Below are 19,439 nucleotides of genomic sequence, written 5' to 3' on the forward strand. Positions count from 1 at the left end.
TCATAGTAGCTTAAAATGATGGTTGTAATGCCCTTGGAAGAGTTGTGGAGGTCGCAGTGGATTAAAAAGACAATATCAATGCCGCTAGGAAGAGTGGTGGAGGTCGCAGTGGAATAAAAAGACAATATCAATGCACCTTGGAAGAGTGGTGGAGGTAACAGTGCATAAAAAGACAATATCAATGCCCTTTGGAAGAGTGGTGAAGGTTACAGTGGAATAAAAAGAAAATATCAATGCCCCTTGGAAGAGTGGTGGAGGTTACAGAGGAATAAAAAGACTATATCAATGCTCCTTGGAAGAGCTGTCTAGCTCAGAGTAGTTTAACCAGACGGTTTTAATGCCCCTTGGAAGAGAAATTGAGGTCACATTAGCTTAACAAGACGGTTTTAATGCCCCTTGGAAGAGTGATGGAGTTCGAAGTGCATTAAAAAGACAATATCAATACCCTTTGGAAGAGTGGTGGAGGTCGCAGTGGAATAAAAAGACAATATCAATGCCCCATGGAATTGACGATGAGGTCACAGTAGCTTAAAAACACAGTTTTAATGCCCCTTGGAAGAGTAGTGGAGGTCGCAGTGGATTAAAAAGACAATATCAATGCCCATGGGAAGAGTGCTGGAGGTCGCAGTGGAATAAAAAGACAATATCAATGCCCCTTTGAAGATTTGTGGAGGTTGCAGTGGAATAAAAAGACAATATCATTGCCCCGTGGAAGAGACATGGAGGTCACAGTAGCTTAACAAGATGATTTTAATGCCCGTTGGAAGAGTGGTGGAGGTCGCAGTGGATTAAAAAGACAATATCAATGCCCTTTGGAAAAGTGGTGGAGATCGCAGGGGAATAAAAAGACAATATTAATGCCCCGTGGAAGAGACGTGGAGGTCAAAGTAGATTAACAAGACAGTTTAATACCCCTTGGAAGAGTGGTGGAAGTCGCAGTGGAATAAAAAGACAATATCAATGCCCCTTGGAAGAGTGGTGGAGGTTTAATTGGAATGAAAAGACAATATCAATGCTCCTTGCAAGAGCTGTGGAGTTCAGATTGGTTTAATCAGACGGTTTTAATGCCCCTTGGAAGAGATGTGGAGGTCACAGTAGCTTAACAAGATGGTTGTAATGCACTTGGAAGAGTGGTGGAGGTCGCAGTGAATTAAAAAGACAATATCAATGCCCCTTGGAAGAGTGGTGGAGGTCGCAGTGGAATAAAAAGACAATATCAATGCCCCTTGGAAGAGTGGTGGAGGTTACAGTGGATAAAATGACAATATCAATGCCCCTTGGAAGAGTGCTGAAGGTTACAGTGGAAAAAAAAGACAATATCACTGCCCCTTTGAAGAGCTGTGGAGTTCAGAGTGGTTTAACCAGACGGTTTTAATGCCCCTTGGAAGAGTGATGGAGGTCGAAGTGGATTAAAAAGACAATATCAATGCCCCTTGGAAGAGTGGTGAAGGTTACAGTGGAAAAAAAAGACAATATCACTGCCCCTTTGAAGAGCTGTGGAGTTCAGAGTGGTTTAACCACACTGTTTTAATTCCCCTTGGAAGAGTGATGGAGGTCGAAGTGGATTAAAAAGACATTATCAATGCCCCTTGGAAGAATGGTGGAGGTCGCAGTAGTATGAAAAGACAATATCAATGCCCCATGGAATTGACGTTGAGGTCACAGTAGCTTAACAACACAGTTTAATGCCCCTTGGAAGAGTGGTGTAGGTCGCAGTGGATTAAAAAGACAATATCAATGCCCCTTGAAAGAGTGGTGGAGGTTGCAGTGGAATAAAATGACAATATGAATGCCCCTTGGAAGAGTTGTGGAGGTCCCAGTTTAATAAAAATACAATATCAATGCCCCTTGGAAGAGCTGTGGAGTTCAGAGTGGTTTAACCAGACGGTTTTATGCCCCTTGTTAGTGACGTGGAGGTCACATTAGCTTAACAAGATGGTTTTAATGCCCCTTGGAAGAGTGGTGGATGTTGCAGTGGATTAAAAAGACAATATCAGTGCCCCTTGGAAGAGTGGTGGAGGTCGCAGTGGAATAAAAAGACAATATAAATGCGCCTTGGAAGAGTGGTGTAGGTTTCAATGGAATAAAAAGACATATCAATGCCCAGTGGAAGAGACGTGGACGCCAGAGTGGTTTAACCAGACGGTTTTAATGCCCCTTGGGAAAGACGTCTAGGTCACATTAGCTTAACAAGACGGTTTTAATGCCCTTTGGAAGAGTGGTGGAGGTCGCAGTGGAATAAAAAGACAATATCAATGCCCCTTGCAAGAGCTGTGGAGTTCAGAGTGGTTTAAATTGACGGTTTTAATGCCCCTTCGAAGAGTGGTGGAGGTTACAGTGGAATAAAAAGACAATATCAATGCCCCGTGAAAGAGACGTGGAGGTTACACTAGCTTAATAAGACGGTTTTAATGCCCCTATGAAGAGTGGTGGAGGTCGCAGTGGAATAAAAAGACAATATCAATGCCCCTTGGAAGAGTGGTGGAGGTTACATTGGAATAAAAAGACAATATCAATGCCCCGTGGAAGAGATGTGGAGGTCACAGTAGCTTAACAAGACTGTTTTAATGCCCCTTGGAAAAGTGGTGGAGGTCGGAGTGGAATAAAAAGACAATATCAATGCCCCTTGGAAGAGTGGTGGAGGTTACAGAGGAATAAAAAAACTATATCTATGCTCCTTGGAAGAGCTGTGGAGCTCAGAGTGGTTTAACCAGACGGTTTTAATGCCCCTTGGAAGAGACGTGGAGGTCATAGTAGCTTAAAATGATGGTTGTAATGCCCTTGGAAGAGTGGTGGAGGTCGCAGTGGATTAAAAAGACAATATCAATGCCGCTAGGAAGAGTGGTGGAGGTCACAGTGGAATAAAAAGACAATATCAATTCCCCTTGGAAGAGTGGTGGAGGTAACAGTGTATAAAAAGACAATATCAATGCCCTTTGGAAGAGTGGTGAAGGTTACAGTGGAATTACAAGAAAATATCAATGCCCCTTGGAAGAGTGGTGGAGGTTACAGAGGAATAAAAAGACTATATCAATGCTCCTTGGAAGAGCTGTCTAGCTCAGAGTAGTTTAACCAGACGGTTTTAATGCCCCTTGGAAGAGACATTGAGGTCACATTAGCTTAACAAGACGGTTTTAATGCCCCTTAGAAGAGTGATGGAGGTCGAAGTGCATTAAAAAGACAATATCAATGCCCTTTGGAAGAGTGGTGGAGGTCACAGTGGAATACAAAGACAATATCAATGCCCCTTGGAAGAGTGGTGAAGATTACAGTGGTATAAAAAGACAATATCAATGCACCTTGGAAGCGCTGTGTTGTTTAGAGTGGTTCAACCAGACGGTTTTAATGCCCCTTGGAAGAGACGTGGAGGTCGCAGTGGATTAAAAAGACAATATCAATGCCCTTTGGAAAAGAGGTGGCGGTCGCAGAGGAATAAAAAAACAATATCAATGCCCCGTGGAAGAGCCTTGGAGGTCACAGTAGCTTAACAAGAAGGTTTAAATGCCCCTTGGAAAAGTGGTGGAGGTCGCAGTGGAATAAAAATACAGTATGAATGCCCATTGGAAGAGTGGTGGAGGTTACAGTGGAATAAAAAGACAATATCAATGCTCCTTGGAAGAGCTGCGGAGCTCAGAGTGGTTTAATCACACGGTTTTAATGCCCCTTGGAAGAGACTTGAAGGTCACAGTAGCTTAACAAGATGATTTTAATGCCCCTTGGAAGAGTGGTGGAGATCGCAGTGGAATAAAATGACAATATCAATGCTACTTGGAAGAGAAGTGCAGGTTACAATGGAATTAAAATACAATATCAATGCCCTTTGGAAGAGCTGTGGAGTTCACAGTGGTTTAACCAGATGGTTTTAATGCCCCTTGGAAGAATGGCCAAGGTCGCAGTGGATTAAAAAGACAATATCAATGCCCCTTGGAAGAGTGGTGGAGGTTACAGTGGAATAAAAAGACAATATCAATGCCCTTTGAAAGAGTGGTGTAGGTCGCAGTGGAATAAAAAGACAATATCAATGCCCCTTGGAGGAGTGGTGGAGGTCGCAGTGGAATAAAAAGACAATATCAATGCCCCTTGGAAGAGTGGTGGAGGTTAGAGTGGAATAAAAAGACAATATCAATGCTCCTTGGTAGAGTTGTGGAGTTCAGCATGGTTTAACCAGACGGTTTTAATGTCTCTTGGAAGAGACAAGGAGGTCACCGTTCCTTAACAAGACGGTTTTAATGCCCCATGGAAGAGTGGTGATGGTCGCAGTAGATTAAGAATACAATATCAATGCTCCTTGGAAGAGTGGTGGAGGTCGCAGTGGAATAAAAAGACAAATCAATGCCCCTTGGAAGAGTGGTGGAAGCTACAGTGGAATAAAAAGGCAATATCAATGCACCGTGGAAGAGATGTGAAGGTAACAGTGGCTTAACAAGACGGTTTTAATGCCCCTTGGAAAAGTGGTGGAGTTCGCAGAGGATTAAAAAGACAATATCAATGCCCCTTGGAAGAGTGGTGGAGGTCGTAGTGGAAAAAAAATACAATATCAATGCCCCTTGGTAGAGTGGTGGAGGTTACACTGGAATAAAAAGACAATATCAATGCCCAGTGGAAGAGATGTGGAGGTCACTGCAGGTTAACAAGACAGTTTTAATGCCCCTTGGAAGAATTGTGAAGTTCACAGTGGAATAAAAAGACAATGTCATTTCCCCTTGGAAAAGTGGTGGAGGTCACAGTGGAATAAAAAGACAATACCAATGCCCCTTGGAAGAGCTGCGGAGTTCAGCGTGTTTTAACCAGACGGTTTTATTGCCCCTTGGAAGAGACGTGGAGGTCACAGTAGCTTAACAAGACGGTTTTAATGCCCCTTGGAGAAGTGGTGGAGGTCGCAGTGGATTAAAAAGACAATATCAATGCCCTTTGGAAGAGTTGTGGAGGTCGCAGTGGAATTAAAATACAATATCAATGACCCGTGGAAGGGACGTGGAGGTCTCAGTAGCTAAACAAGATGGTTTTAATGCCACTTGGAAGAGTGGTGGAAGTCGCAGTGGATTAAAAAGACAATATCAATGCCCCTTGGTATAGTGGTCTCGGTCGCAGTTAAATAAAAAGTCAATATCAATGCCCCTTGGTAGAGTGGAGGAAGATACAGTCGAATAAAAAGACAATATCAATGCTCCTTGGAAGAACTGTGGAGTACAGAATGGTTTAACCAGACGGTTTTATTGCCCCTTGGAAGAGACGTAGAGGTCACAGTAGCTTATCAAGACTGTTTTATTGCCCCTTGGCAGAGTGGTGGAGGTCGCAGTGGCTTAAAAAGACAATTTCAATGCCCCTTAGAAGAGTGGTGGAGGTTACATTGGAATAAAAAGACAATATCAATGCCCTGTGGAATATACATGGAGGTTACAGCAGCTTAACAAGACAGTTTTAATGCCCCTTGGGAGAGAGGTGGAAGACGCAATGGAATAAAAATACAATATCAATGCTCCTTGGAAGAGTGGTGGAGGTCTCAGTGGATTAAAAAGATAATATCAATACCCCTTGGAAGTTCTGTGGAGTTCAGAATGGTTTAACCAGAAGGATTCAATGCCCCTTGGAAGAGATGAGGAGGTCACAGTAGCTTAACAAGACAGTTTTAATGCCCCTTGGAAGAGTAATGGAGGTCGCAATAGATTAAAATGACAAAATCAATGCCCCTTGGAAGAGTGGTGGAGGTCGCAGTGAAATAAAAAGACAAAATCAATGCCCCTTGGAAGAGTGGTGTAGGTTACAATGGAATAAAAAGACAATATCAATGCCCCGTGGAAGAGATGTGGAGATCACAGTAACTTAACAAGACAGTTTTAATGCCCCTTGGAAAAGTGGTGGAGGTTGCAGTGGAATAAAAAGACAATATCAATGCCCCTTGGAAGAGCTGTGGAGTTCAGAGAGGTTAAACCAGATGGTTTTAATACCCATTGAAGAGACATGGAGGTCACAGTAGCTTTACAAGACGCTTTTAATGCCCCTTGGAAGAGTGGTGGAGGTCACAGTGGATTATAAAGACAATATGAATGCCCCTTGGTAGAGTGGTGGAGGTTGCAGTGGAATAAAAAGACAATATCAATGCCCCGAGGAAGAGAATTGGATGTCACTGTAGCTTAACAAGACAGTTTTAATGTCTCTTGGAACAGTGGTGGAGTTCGCAGTGGAATAAATAGACAATATCAATGCCCGCTGGAAGAGTGGTGGAGGTTACAGTTGAAATGAAAGACAATATTAATGCCCCTTGAAAGAGACGTGGAGGTCACAGTAGATTAACAAGACGGTTTAAATGCCCCTTGGAAGAGAGGTGGAAGTCGTAGTGGAATAAAAAGAAAATATCAATGCCCCTTGGACTAGTGCTGGAGGTTACAGTGGAATAAAACGACAATATCAATGCCCCTTGCAAGAGCTGTGGAGTTCGAAGTGGTTTAAATTGACGGTTTTAATGCCCCTAGGAAGAGACGTGGAGGTCAAAGTAGCTTAACAAGACGGTTTCGATGCCCTTTGGTAGAGTGGTGGAGGTCGCAGAGGATTAAAAAGACAATATCAATGCCCCTTGGAAAAGTGGTGGAGGTCTCAGTGGAATAAAAAGACAATATCAGTGCCCCTTGGAAGAGTGGTGCACGTTACATTGGAATAAAAAGACAATATGAATGCCACTTGGAAGAACTGTGGATTTCAAAGAGGTTTAACCAGACGATTTTATTGGCCCTTGGAAGAGACGTGGAGTTCACAGTAGCTTAACAAGATGGTTTTAATGCCCCTTGGTAGTGTGATGGAGGTCGCAGTGGATTAAAAAGACAATATTAATGCCACTTGGAAGAGTGGTCGAGGTCGCAGTGGAATAAAAAGACAATATCAATGCCCCGTGGAAAAGTGGTGGTGGTTACAGTGGAATAAAAAGACAATATCACTGCCCCGTGGAAGAGATATGGAGGTCACAATAGCTTAACAAGATGGTTTTTATGCCCCTTGGAAGAGTGGTGGAGGTCACAGTGGATTAAAAAGACAATATCAATGCCCCTTGGAAGAGTGGTGGAGGTCGGTGTGGAATAAAAAGACAATATCAATGCCCCGTGGAAGAGATGTGGAGGTTACAATAGCTTAACAAGACGGTTTTAATGCCCCTTGGAGCAGTGGTGGAGGTCACAGTGGATTAAAAAGACAGTATCAATGCCCCTTGGAAGAGTGGTGGAGGTCGGTGTGGAATAAATAGACAATATCAATGCCCCGTGGAAAAGAATTGGAGGTCACTGTAGCTTAACAAGACAGTTTTAATGTCCCTTGGAACAGTGGTGGATGTCGCAGTGGAATAAAAAGACAATATCTATGCCCCTTGGAAAAGTGGTGGAGGTACCAGTGGAATAAAAAGACAATATCAATGCCCCTTGGAAGAGTGGTGGAGGTAACAGTGGAAAAAAATGACAATATCAATGCCAAGTGAAAGAGACGTGGAGGCCACAGTAGCTTAACAAGACGGTTTAAATGCCCCGTGGAAGAGAGGTGGAAGTCGTAGTGGAATAAAAAAGACAATATCAGTGACCCTTGGACTAGTGGTGGAGGTTACAGTGGAATAAAAAGACAATTTCAATGCCCCGTGGAAGAGATGGGGAGGTCACAATAGCTTAACAAGACGGTTTTAATGCCCCTTAGAAGAGTGGTGGAGGTCACAATGTGTTAAAAAGACAATATTAATGCCCCTTGGAAGAGTGGTGGAGGTCGCAGTGGAATAAAAAGACAATACCAATGCCCTTTGGAAGAGCTGTGGAGTTCAGAGTGGTTTAACCAGACGGTTTTAATGCCCCTTGGAATAGACGTGGAGGTCACAGTGGCTTAACAAGACTGTTTTAATGACCCTTGTAAGAGTGGTGGAGGTCGCAGTGGAATAAAAAGACAATATCAATGCCCCATGGAAAAGACTTGGAGGTCACAGTAGCTTAACAAGACGGTTTTAATAACCCTTGGAAGAGTGGTGGAGGTTGCAGTGGATTAAAAAGACAATATCAATGCCCCTTAAAAGAGTGGTGGAGGTTGCAGTGGAATAAGAAGACAATATCAATGCCCCTTGAAACAGTGGTGGAGGTTACAGTGGAATAAAATGACAATATCAATGCCCCTTGGAAGAGAGGTGGAGTTTACAGTGGAATAAAAAAAAAATATCAATGCCCCTTGGAATAGTGGTGGAGGATACAGTTAAATAAAAAGACAATATCAATTTCCCGTGGAAGAGATGTGGAGATCACAATATCTTAACAAGACGGTTTTAATGCCCCTTGGAAGGGTGGTGGAGGTCGCAGTGGATTAAAAAGACAATATCAATGCCCCTTGGAAGAGTGGTGGAGGCTACAGTGGAATAAAAAGACAATATCAATGCCCCTTGCAAGAGCTGTGGAGTACAGAGTGGTTTAAATTGACGGTTTTAATGAACTTAGGAAGAGACCTGGAGGTCACACTACCTTAACAAAATGGTTTTAATGCCCCTTAGAAGAGTGGTGGAGGTCGCAGTGGAATAAAAAGACAATATCAATGCCCCTTGGAAGAGTGTTGGAGGTTACAGTGGAATAAAAAGACAATATCAATACCCCGTGAACAAGACGTGGAGGTCACAGTAGCTTAACAAGACGGATTTAATGCGCCTTGGAAGAGAGGTGGAAGTCGCAGTGGAATAAAAAGACAATATCAATGCCCCTTGGAAAAGTGTTGGAGCTTACAGTGGAATAAAAAGACAATATCAATGCCCCTTGCAAGAGCTGTGAAGTTCAGATTGGTTTAAATTGACGGTTTTAATGCCCTTAGGAAGAGACTTGGAGTTCACACTACCTTAACAAAATGGTTTTAATGCCCCTTGGAAGAGTGGTGGAGGTCGTATAGGATTAAAAAGACAATATCAATGCCCCTTGGAAGAGTGGTGGAGGTCGCAGTGGAATAAAAAGACAATATCAATGCACCATGGAAGAGTGCTGGAGGTTACAGTGGAATAAAAAGACAATATCAATGCCCGTGGAAGAGATGTGGAGGTCACAATATCTTAAAAAGACGGTTTTAATGCCCCTTGGAAGACTGGTGAAAGTCGCAGTGGACTAAAAAGGCAATATCAATGTCCCTTGGAATAATGGTGGAGGTCACAGTGGAATAAAAAGACAATATCAATGCCCATTGAAAGAGTGGTGGAGGTTACAGTGGAATAAAAAGACAATATCAATGCCCCGTGTAAGAGATGTGGAGGTTACAGTAGCTTAACAAGTTGGTTTTAATGCCCCTTGGAAGAGTGGTGGAGGTCGCAGTGGAATAGAAAGACAATATCAATGCCCTTTGGAAGAGCTGTGGAGTTCAGAGTGGTTTAACCAGATGGTTTTAATGCCCCTTGGAAGAGTGGTGGAGGTCGCAGTGGATTAAAAAGATTATATCAATGCCCCTTGGAAGAGTGGTGGAGGCTACAGTGGAATAAAAAGACAATATCAATGACCCTTGGACGAGTAGTGGAGGTCGCAGTGGAATAAAAAGACAATATCAATGCCCCTTGGAAGAGTGGTGGAGGTCGCAGTGGAATAAAAAGACCATTTCAATGCCCTTTGGAAGAGTGGTGGAGGGTACAGTGGAATAAAAAGACAATATCAATGCCAATTGGAAGAGATGTGGAGTTCACTTTGGTTTAACCATAAAGTTTTAATGCTCCTTGGAAGAGACGTGGAGGTCACAGTGGCTTAATAAGTTGGTTTTAATGCTCTTTGGAAGAGTGGTGGAGGTTTCAGTGCATTAAAAAGACAATATCAATGCCCCTTGGAAGAGTTGTGGAGGTCGCAGTTGAATAAAAAGACAATATCCATGCCCCTTGGAAGAGTGTTGGAGGTTACAGTGGAATAAAAAGAGAATATCAATGCCCCGTGGAAGAGATATGGTGGTCACAATAGCTTAAAAAGATAGCTTTAATGCCCCTTGGAAGAGTGGTGGAGGACACAGTGGATTAAAAAGACAATATCAATGACCCTTGGAACAATGGTGGAGGTCGAATTGGAATAAAAAGACAATATCGATGCCCATTGAAAGAGTGGTGGAGGTTACAGTGGATTAAAAAGCAATATCAATGATCCTTGGAAGAGATGTGGAGGTTACAGTAGCTTAACAAGTTGGTTTTAATGCCCCTTGCAAGAGTGATGGAGGTCGCAGTGGAATAAAAAGACAATATCAATGCCCTTTGGAAGAGCTGTGGAGTTCAGAGTGGTTTAACCAGATGGTTTTTATGCCCTTTAGAAGAGTGGTGGAGGTCGCAGTGGATTAAAAAGACAATATCAATGCCCCTTGGAAGAATGGTGGAGGCTACAGTGGAATAAAAAGACAATATCACTGACCCTTGTACGAGTAGTGGAGGTCGCAGTGGAATAAAAAGACAATATCAATGGCCCTTGGAAGAGTGGTGGAGGTTACATTGGAATAAAAAGACAATATCAATGCCCCTTGGATGAGTAGTGGAGGTTTCAGTGGAATAAAAAGACAATATCAATGGCCCGTGGAAGAGACTTTGAGGTCACAGTAGTTTAGCAAGACGGTTTTAATGCCCCTTGGAAGAGAGGTGGAAGTCGTAGTGGAATAAAAAGAAAATATCAATGCCCCTTGGACTAGTGCTGGAGGTTACAGTGGAATAAAACGACAATATCAATGCCCCTTGCAAGAGCTGTGGAGTTCGAAGTGGTTTAAATTGACGGTTTTAATGCCCCTAGGAAGAGACGTGGAGGTCAAAGTAGCTTAGGAAAACGGTTTCTTTGCCCTTTGGCAGAGTGGTGGAGGTCGCAGAGGATTAAAAAGACAATATCAATGTCCCTTGGAAAAGTGGTGGAGGTCTCAGTGGAATAAAAAGACAATATCAGTGCTCCTTGGAAGAGTGGTGTAGGTTACATTGGAATAAAAAGACAATATCAATGCCACTTGGAAGAATTGTGGATTTCAAAGAGGTTTAACCAGACGGTTTTATTGCCCCTTGGAAGAGACGTGGAGGTCACAGTAGCTTAACAAGATGGTTTTAATGCCCCTTGGTAGTGTGATGGAGGTCTCAGTGGATTAAAAAGACAATATTAATGTCACTTGGAAGAGTGGTGGAGATCGCAGTGGAATAAAAAGACAATATCAATGCCCCGTGGAAGAGTGGTGGAGGTTACAGTGGAATAAAAAGACAATATCAATGACCCCGTGGAAGAGACGTGGAGGTCACAATAGCTTAACAAGACGGTTTTAATGCCCCTTGGAAGAGTGGTGGAGGTCACAGTGTATTAAAAAGACAATAGCAATGCCCCTTGGAAGAGTGGTGGAGGTCACAGTAGAATAAAAAGACAATATCAATGACCCTTAGAAGAGTGGTGGAGGTTACAGTGGAATAAAAAGACAATATCAATGCCCCGTGGAAGAGATGTGGAGGTCAAAATAGCTTAACAAGATGGTTTTAATGCCCCTTGGAAGAGTGCTGGAGGTCGCAGTGGATTAAAAAGACAATATCAATGCCCCTTGGAAGAGTGGTGGAGGTCGCAGTGGAATAAAAAGACAATATCAATGCCCCGTGGAAGAGTGGTGGAGGTTACAGTGGAGTAAAAAGACAATATCAATGCCCCATGGAAGAGATGTGGAGGTCACAATAGCGTAACAAGACGGTTTTATTGCCCCTTGGAAGAGTGCTGGAGGTCGCAGTGGATTAAAAAGACAATATCAATGCCACTTGGAAGAGTGGTGGAGGTTACAGTGGAATAAAAAGACAATATCACTGCCCCGTGGAAGAGATGTGGAGGTCACATTAGCTTAAAAAGATTGTTTTAATGCCCCTTGGAAGAGTGGTGGAGGTCACAGTGGATTAAAAAGACAATATCAATGCCCCTTGGAAGAGTGGTGGAGGTCGGTGTCGAATAAAAAGACATTATCAATGCCCCGTGGAAGAGAATTGGAGGTCACTGTAGCTTAACAAGACAGTTTTAATATCCCTTGGAACAGTGGTGGAGGTCGCAGTGGAATAAAAAGACAATATCAATGCCCCGTGTAAGAGATGTGGAGGTTACAATAGCTTAACAAGACTGTTTTAATGCCCCTTGGAGGAGTGGTGGAGGTCACAGTGGATTAAAAAGACAATATCAATGCCCCTTGGAAGAGTGGTGGAGGTCGGTGTGGAATAAAAAGACAATATCAATGCCCCGTGGAAAAGAATTGGAGGTCACTGTAGCTTAACAAGACAGTTTTAATGTCCCTTGGAACAGTGGTGGAGGTCGCAGTGGAATAAAAAGACAATATCTATGCCCCTTGGAAAAGTGGTGGAGGTACCAGTGGAATAAAAAGACAATATCAATGCCCCATGGAAAAGACTTGGAGGTCATAGTAGCTTAACAAGACGGTTTTAATAACCCTTGGAGGAGTGGTGGAGGTTGCAGTGGATTAAAAAGACAATATCAATGCCCCTTAAAAGAGTGGTGGAGGTAACAGTGGAAAATAATGACAATATCAATGCCAAGTGAAAGAGACGTGGAGGTCACAGTAGCTTAACAAGACTGTTTAAATGCCCCGTGGAAGAGAGGTGGAAGTCGTAGTGGAATAAAAAAGACAATATCAGTGACCCTTGGACTAGTGGTGGAGGTTACAGTGGAATAAAAAGACAATTTCAAAGCCCCGTGGAAGAGATGTAGAGGTCACAATAGCTTAACAAGACGGTTTTAATGCCCCTTGGAAGAGTGGTGGAGGTCACAAAGTGTTAAAAAGACAGTATTAATGCCCCTTGGAAGAGTGGTGGAGGTCGCAGTGGAATAAAAAGACAATATCAATGCCCCATGGAAAAGACTTGGAGGTCACAGTAGCTTAACATGACGGTTTTAATAACCCTTGGAAGAGTGGTGGAGGTTGCAGTGGATTAAAAAGACAATATCAATGCCCCTTAAAAGAGTGGTAGAGGTTGCAATGGAATAAAAAGACAATATCAATGCCCCTTGAAAGAGTGGTGGAGGTTACAGTGGAATAAAATGACAATATCAATGCCCCTTGGAAGAGTGGTGGAGTTTACAGTGGAATAAAAAGACAATATCAATGCCCCTTGGAATAGTGGTGGAGGATACAGTTAAATAAAAAGACATTATCAATGCCCCGTGGAAGAGATGTGGAGATCACAATATCTTAACAAGACGGTTTTAAGGCCCCTTGGAAGGGTGTTGGATGTCTCAGTGGATTAAAAAGACAATATCAATGCCCCTTGGAAGAGTAGTGGAGGCTACAGTGGAATAAAAAGACAATATCAATGCCCCTTGCAGGAGCTGTGGAGTTCAGAGTGGTTTAAATTGACGGTTTTAATGCCCTTAGGAAGAGACCGGGAGGTCACACTACCTTAACAAAATGGTTTTAATGCACCTTGTAAGAGTGGTGGAGGTCGCAGAGGATTAAAAAGACAATATCAATGCCCCTTAGAAGAGTGGTGGAGGTCGCAGTGGAATAAAAAGACAATATCAATGCCCCTTGGAAGAGTGTTGGAGGTTACAGTGGAATAAAAAGACAATATCAATACCCAGTGAAAAAGACGTGGAGGTCACAGTAGCTTAACAAGACGATTTTAATGCGCCTTGGAAGAGAGGTGGAAGTCGCAGTGGAATAAAACGACAATATCAATGCCCCTTGGAAAAGTGCTGGAGCTTAGAGTGGAATAAAAAGACAATATCAATGCCCCTTGCAAGAGCTGAGGAGTTCAGAATGGTTTAAATTGACGGTTTTAATGCCCTTAGGAAGAGACCTGGAGGTCACACTACCTTAACAAAATGGTTTTAATGCCCCTTGGAAGAGTGGTGGAGGTCGCAGAGGATTAAAAAGACAATATCAATGCCCCTTGGAAGAGTGGTGGAGGTCGCAGTGGAATAAAAAGACAATATCAATGCACCATGGAAGAGTGGTGGAGGTTACAGTGGAATAAAAAGACAATATCAATGCCCCATGGAAGAGATGTGGAGGTCACAATAGCTTAAAAAGATGGTTTTAATGCCCCTTGGAAGAGTGGTGGAGGTCGCAGTGGATTAAAAAGACAATATCAAAGTCCCTTGGAATAATGGTGGAGGTCACAGTGAAATAAAAAGACAATATCAATGCCCATTGAAAGAGTGGTGGAGGTTACAGTGGAATAAAAAGACAATATCAATGCCCCGTGTAAGAGATGTGGAGGTTACAGTAGCTTAACAAGTTGGTTTTAATGCCCCTTGGAAGAGTGGTGGAGGTCGCAGTGGAATAGAAAGACAATATCAATGACCTTTGGAAGAGCTGTGGAGTTCAGAGTGGTTTAACCAGATGGTTTTAATGCCCCTTGGAAGAGTGGTGGAGGTCGCAGTGGATTGAAAGGATTATATCAATGCCCCTTGGAAGAGTGGTGGAGGCTACAGTGGAATAAAAAGACAATATCAATGACCCTTGGACGAGTAGTGGAGGTCGCAGTGGAATAAAAAGACAATATCAATGCCCCTTGGAAGAGTGATGGAGGTCGCAGTGGAATAAAAATACCATTTCAATGCCCTTTGGAAGAGTGGTGGAGGGTACAGTGGAATAAAAAGACAATATCAATGCCAATTGGAAGATATGTGGAGTTCACTGTGGTTTAACCATAAAGTTTTAATGCTCCTTGGAAGAGACGTGGAGGTCACAGTGGCTTAATAAGTTGGTTTTAATGCTCTTTGGGAGAGTGGTGGAGGTTTCATTGGATAAAAAGACAATATCAATGCCCCTTGGAAGAGTTGTGGAGGTCGCAGTTGAATAAAAAGACAATATCCATGCCCCTTGGAAGAGTGTTGGAGGTTACAGTGAAATAAAAAGATAATATCAATGCCCACTGAAAAAGACGTGGAGGTCACAGTAGCTTAACAAGACAATTTTAATGCGCCTTGGAAGAGAGGTGGAAGTCGCAGTGGAATAAAAAGACAATATCAATGCCCCTTGGAAAAGTGCTGGAGCTTACAGTGGAATAAAAAGACAATATCAATGCCCCTTGCAAGAGCTGTGGAGTTCAGAGTGGTTTAAATTGACGGTTTTAATGCCCTTAGGAAGAGACCAGGAGGTCACACTACCTTAACAAAATGGTTTTAATGCCCCTTGGAGGAGTGGTGGAGGTCGCAGAGGATTAAAAAGACAATATCAATGCCCGTTGGAAGAGTTGTGGAGGTCGCAGTTAAATAAAAAGACAATATCCATGCCCCTTGGAAGTGTGTTGGAGGTTACAGTGGAATAAAAAGAGAATATCAATGCCCCGTGGAAGAGATATGGTGGTCACAATAGCTTAAAAAGATGGTTTTAATGCCCCTTGGAAGAGTGGTGGAGGTCGCAGTGGATTAAAAAGACAATATCAATGCCCCTTGGAACAATGGTGGAGGTCGAAATGGAATAAAAAGACAATATCGATGTCCATTGACAGAGTGATGGAGGTTACAGTGGATTAAAAAAACAATATCAATGATCCGTGGAAGAGATGTGGAGGTCACAGTAGCTTAACAAGTTGGTTTTAATGCCCCTTGCAAGAGTGGTGGAGGTCGCAGTGGAATAAAAAGACAATACCAATGCCCTTTGGAAGAGCTGTGGAGTTCAGAGTGGTTTAACCAGATGGTTTTAATGCCCTTTGGAAGAGTGGTGGAGGTCGCAGTGGATTAAAAAGACAATATCCATGCCCCTTGGAAGAATGATGGAGGCTACAGTGGAATAAAAAGACAATATCAATGCCCCTTGGAAGATTGTTGGAGGTTACAGTGGAATACAAAGACAACATCAATGCCCCTTGGAAGAGTGGTGGAGGTTACATTGGAATAAAAAGACAATATCAATGCCACTTGGATGAGTAGTGGAGGTTTCATTGGAATAAAAAGACAATATCAATGGCCCGTGGAAGAGACTTTGAGGTCACAGTAGTTTAGCAAGACGGTTTTAATGCCCCTTGGAAGAGTGGTGGAGGTCACAGTGGATTAAAAAGACAATATCAATGCCCCTTGGAAGAGTGGTGTAGGTCGCAGTGGAATAAAAAGACAATATCAATGCCCCTTGGACGAGTGGTGGAGGTTACAGTGGAATAAAAAGACAATATCAATGCCCAGTGGAAAGTGGTTAAGGTCGCAGTGAATTAAAAAGACAATATCAATGCCCATTGGAAGAGTGGTTAAGGTCGCAGTGGAATAAAAAGACAAAATCAATGCCCCTTGGAAGAGCTGTGGAGTACAGAGTTTTTTAGCCAGACTGTTTTAATGCCCCTTGGAAGAGACGTGGAGGTCACAGAAGCTTAAAAAGACTGTTTTAATGACCTTGGAAGAGTGGTGGAGGTCGCAGTGGATTAAAAAGACAATACCAATGCTCCTTGCAAGAGCTGTAGAGTTCAGAGTGGTTTAAATTGACGGTTTTAATGCCCCTTGGAAGAGACGTGGAGGTAACAGTGGATTAAAAAGACAATATCAATGCCCCTTGGAAGAGTGGTGGAGGTCACAGTAGCTTAATAAGACGGTTTTAATGCCCCATGGAAGAGAGGTGGAGGTCGCAGTTGATTAAAAAGACAATATCAATGCCACTTTAAAGAGTGGTGGAGGTCGCAGTGGAATAAAAAGACAATATCAATGCCCCTTGGAAGAGCTGTGGAGTTCAAAGTGGTTTAACTTGATGGTTTTAATGCCCCTTGGAAGAGACGTGGAGGTCACAATAGCTTAACTAGACGGTTTTAATGCCCCTTGGAAGAGTGGTGGAGGTCGCAGTGGATTAAAAATACAATATCAATGCCGCTTGGTAGAGTGGTGGAGGAAGCAGTGGAATAAAAAGACAATATCAATGCCCCATGGAATTGACGTGGTGTTCAAAGTAGCTTAAGACCAAAGTTTTAATGCCCCTTGGAAGAGTGGTGGAGGTCGCAGTTGATTAAAAAGACAATATCAATGCCTCTTGGAAGAGTAGTGGAGGTCGCAATGGAATAAAATGATAATATCACTGCCCCTTGGAAGTGTAGTGGAGGTGACAGTGGAATAAAAAGACAATATCAATGCCCCTTGGAAGAGTGGTGGAGGTCGCAGAGGAAAAAAAAGACAATATCAATGCCCCTTGGAAGAGTGGTGGAGGTCGCAGTGGAATAAAAAGACAATATCAATGCCCCGTGAAAGAGACGTGGATGTCACAGTAGCTTAACAAGACGGTTTTAATGCCCCTTGGAAGAGAGGTGGAAGTCGCAGTGGAATAAAAAAACAATATCAATGCCCCTTGGAAGAGTGCTGGAGTTTACAGTGGAATAAAAAGACAATATCAATGCACTTTGCAAGAGCTGTGGACATGAGAGTGGTTTAAATTGACGGTTTTAATGCCCCTTGGAAGAGACGTGGAGTTCACAGTAGATTAACAAGACTGTTTTAATGCCCTGTGGAAGAGTGGTGGAGTTCGAAGTGGATTAAAAAGACAATGTCAATGCTCCTTGAAGGAGTGGTGGAAGTCTCAGTTGAATAAAAAGACAATATCAATGCCCCTTAGAAGAGTGTTGGAGGTTACAGTGAAATAAAAAGATAATATCAATGCCCTATGGAAGAGACATGGAGGTCACAGTAGCTTAACAAGATGGTTTTAATGTCCCATGGAAGAGTGGTGGAGGTCGCAGTGGAATAAAAAGAAAATATCAATGCCCCTTCGAAGAGTGGTGGAGATCGCAGTGGAATAAAAAGACAATATCAATGACCCTTGGAAGAGTGGTGGAGGCTACATTGGCATAAAAAGACAATATCAATGCCCCTTGGATGAGTGGTGGAGGTTTCAGTGGAATAAAAAGACAATTTCAATGGCCCGTGGAAGAGACGTTGAGTTCACAGTAGTTTAGCAAGACGGTTTTAATGCCCCTTGGAAGAGTGCTGGAGGTCACAGTGGATTAAAAAGACAATATCAATGCCCCTTGGAATAGTAATGTAGGTTGCAGTGGAATAAAAAGACAATATCAATGCCCCTTGGACGAGTGGTGGATGTTACATTGGAATTAAAAGACAATTCCAATGCCCCGTGGAAGAGACGTGGAGGTCACAGTAGCTTAACAAGATGGTTTTATTGGCCCTTGGAGGATTGGTGAAGGTCGCAGTGGAATAAAAAGACAATATCAATGCCCCTAGGAAGAGTGGTGGAGGTTACAGTGGAATAAAAAGACAATAATAATGCCTCTTAGAAGAGCTGTGGAGTTCAGAGTGGAATAATCAGACGGTTTTAACGCCTCTTGGAAGAGACTTGGTGGTCACAGTAAGTTATCAAGACGGTTTTATTGCCCCCTGGTAGAGTGGTGGAGGTCGCAGTGGAGTTAAAAACTATATCAATGCCCCTTGGAAGATTGGTGGAGGTTGCAGTGGAATAAAAAGACAATATCAATGCCCCTTCGAAGACACGTGGAGGTCACAGTAGCTTAACAAGATGGTTTTAATGCCCCTTGGAGAGGGGTGGAGTGCGCAGTGGAATAAACAGACAATATTAATGCCCCTTGGAAGAGTGGTGGAGGTCGCAGTGGAATAAAAAGACAATGTCAATGTCCCTTGGAAGAGTGGTGGAGGTATGAGTGAAATTACAAGACAATACAAATGCCCCTTGGAAGAGATGTGGAGTTCAGAGTGGTTTAAACAGAAGGTTTTCATGCCCCTTGGAAGAGACTTCGACGTCACAGTAGCTTAACAAGACCGTTTTAATGCACCTTGGAAGAGTGGTGGAGGTCGCAGTGGATTAAAAAGACAATATCATTGCCCCTTGGAAGAGTGGTGGAGGTCGCAGCGGAATAAAAAGACAAAATCAATGCCACTTGGAAGAGTGGTGGAGGTTACAGTGGAATAAAAAGACAATATCAATGCCCCTCGGAACAGCTGTGGAGTTCAGAGTGGTTTAAACAGAAGGTTTTAATGCCCCTTGGAAATGACGTGGAGGTCACAGTAGCTTAACAAGACTGTTTTAGTGCTGCTTGGAAGAGTGTTGGATGTCGCAGTGGATTAAAAAGACAATATCAATGCCCCTTAGAAGAGAGGTTGAAGTTGCAGTGGAATAAAAAGACAATATCAATGCCCCTTGGAAGAGTGGTGGAGGTTAGAGTGGATTAAAAAGACAACATCAATGTCCCGTGGAATAGACAAGGACGTGACAGTAGCTTAAAAAGACGGTTTTAATGCCCCTTGGAAGAGTGGTGGAGGTCGCAGTGGATTAAAAAGACAACATCAATGCCCCTTGGAAGAGTTTTGGAGGTTACAGGGGAAAAAAAAGACAATATCAATGCCCCTTGGAAGAGCTGTGGAGTTCAGAGTGGTTTAACCACACGGTTTTAATGCCCCTTGGAAGAGACGGGGAGGTCACAGTAGCTTAACAAAACTGTTATAATGCCCTTGGAAGAGTGGTGGATGTCGCAGAGGATTAAAAAGGCAATATCAATGCCCTTTGGAAGAGTGGTGGAGGTCGCAGTG

The sequence above is a fragment of the Phyllobates terribilis genome, unplaced genomic scaffold (assembly GCF_046119375.1).
Source record: "Phyllobates terribilis strain yellow unplaced genomic scaffold, ASM4611937v1 Scaffold_95__1_contigs__length_6072419, whole genome shotgun sequence".
Lineage (NCBI taxonomy): Eukaryota > Metazoa > Chordata > Amphibia > Anura > Dendrobatidae > Phyllobates > Phyllobates terribilis.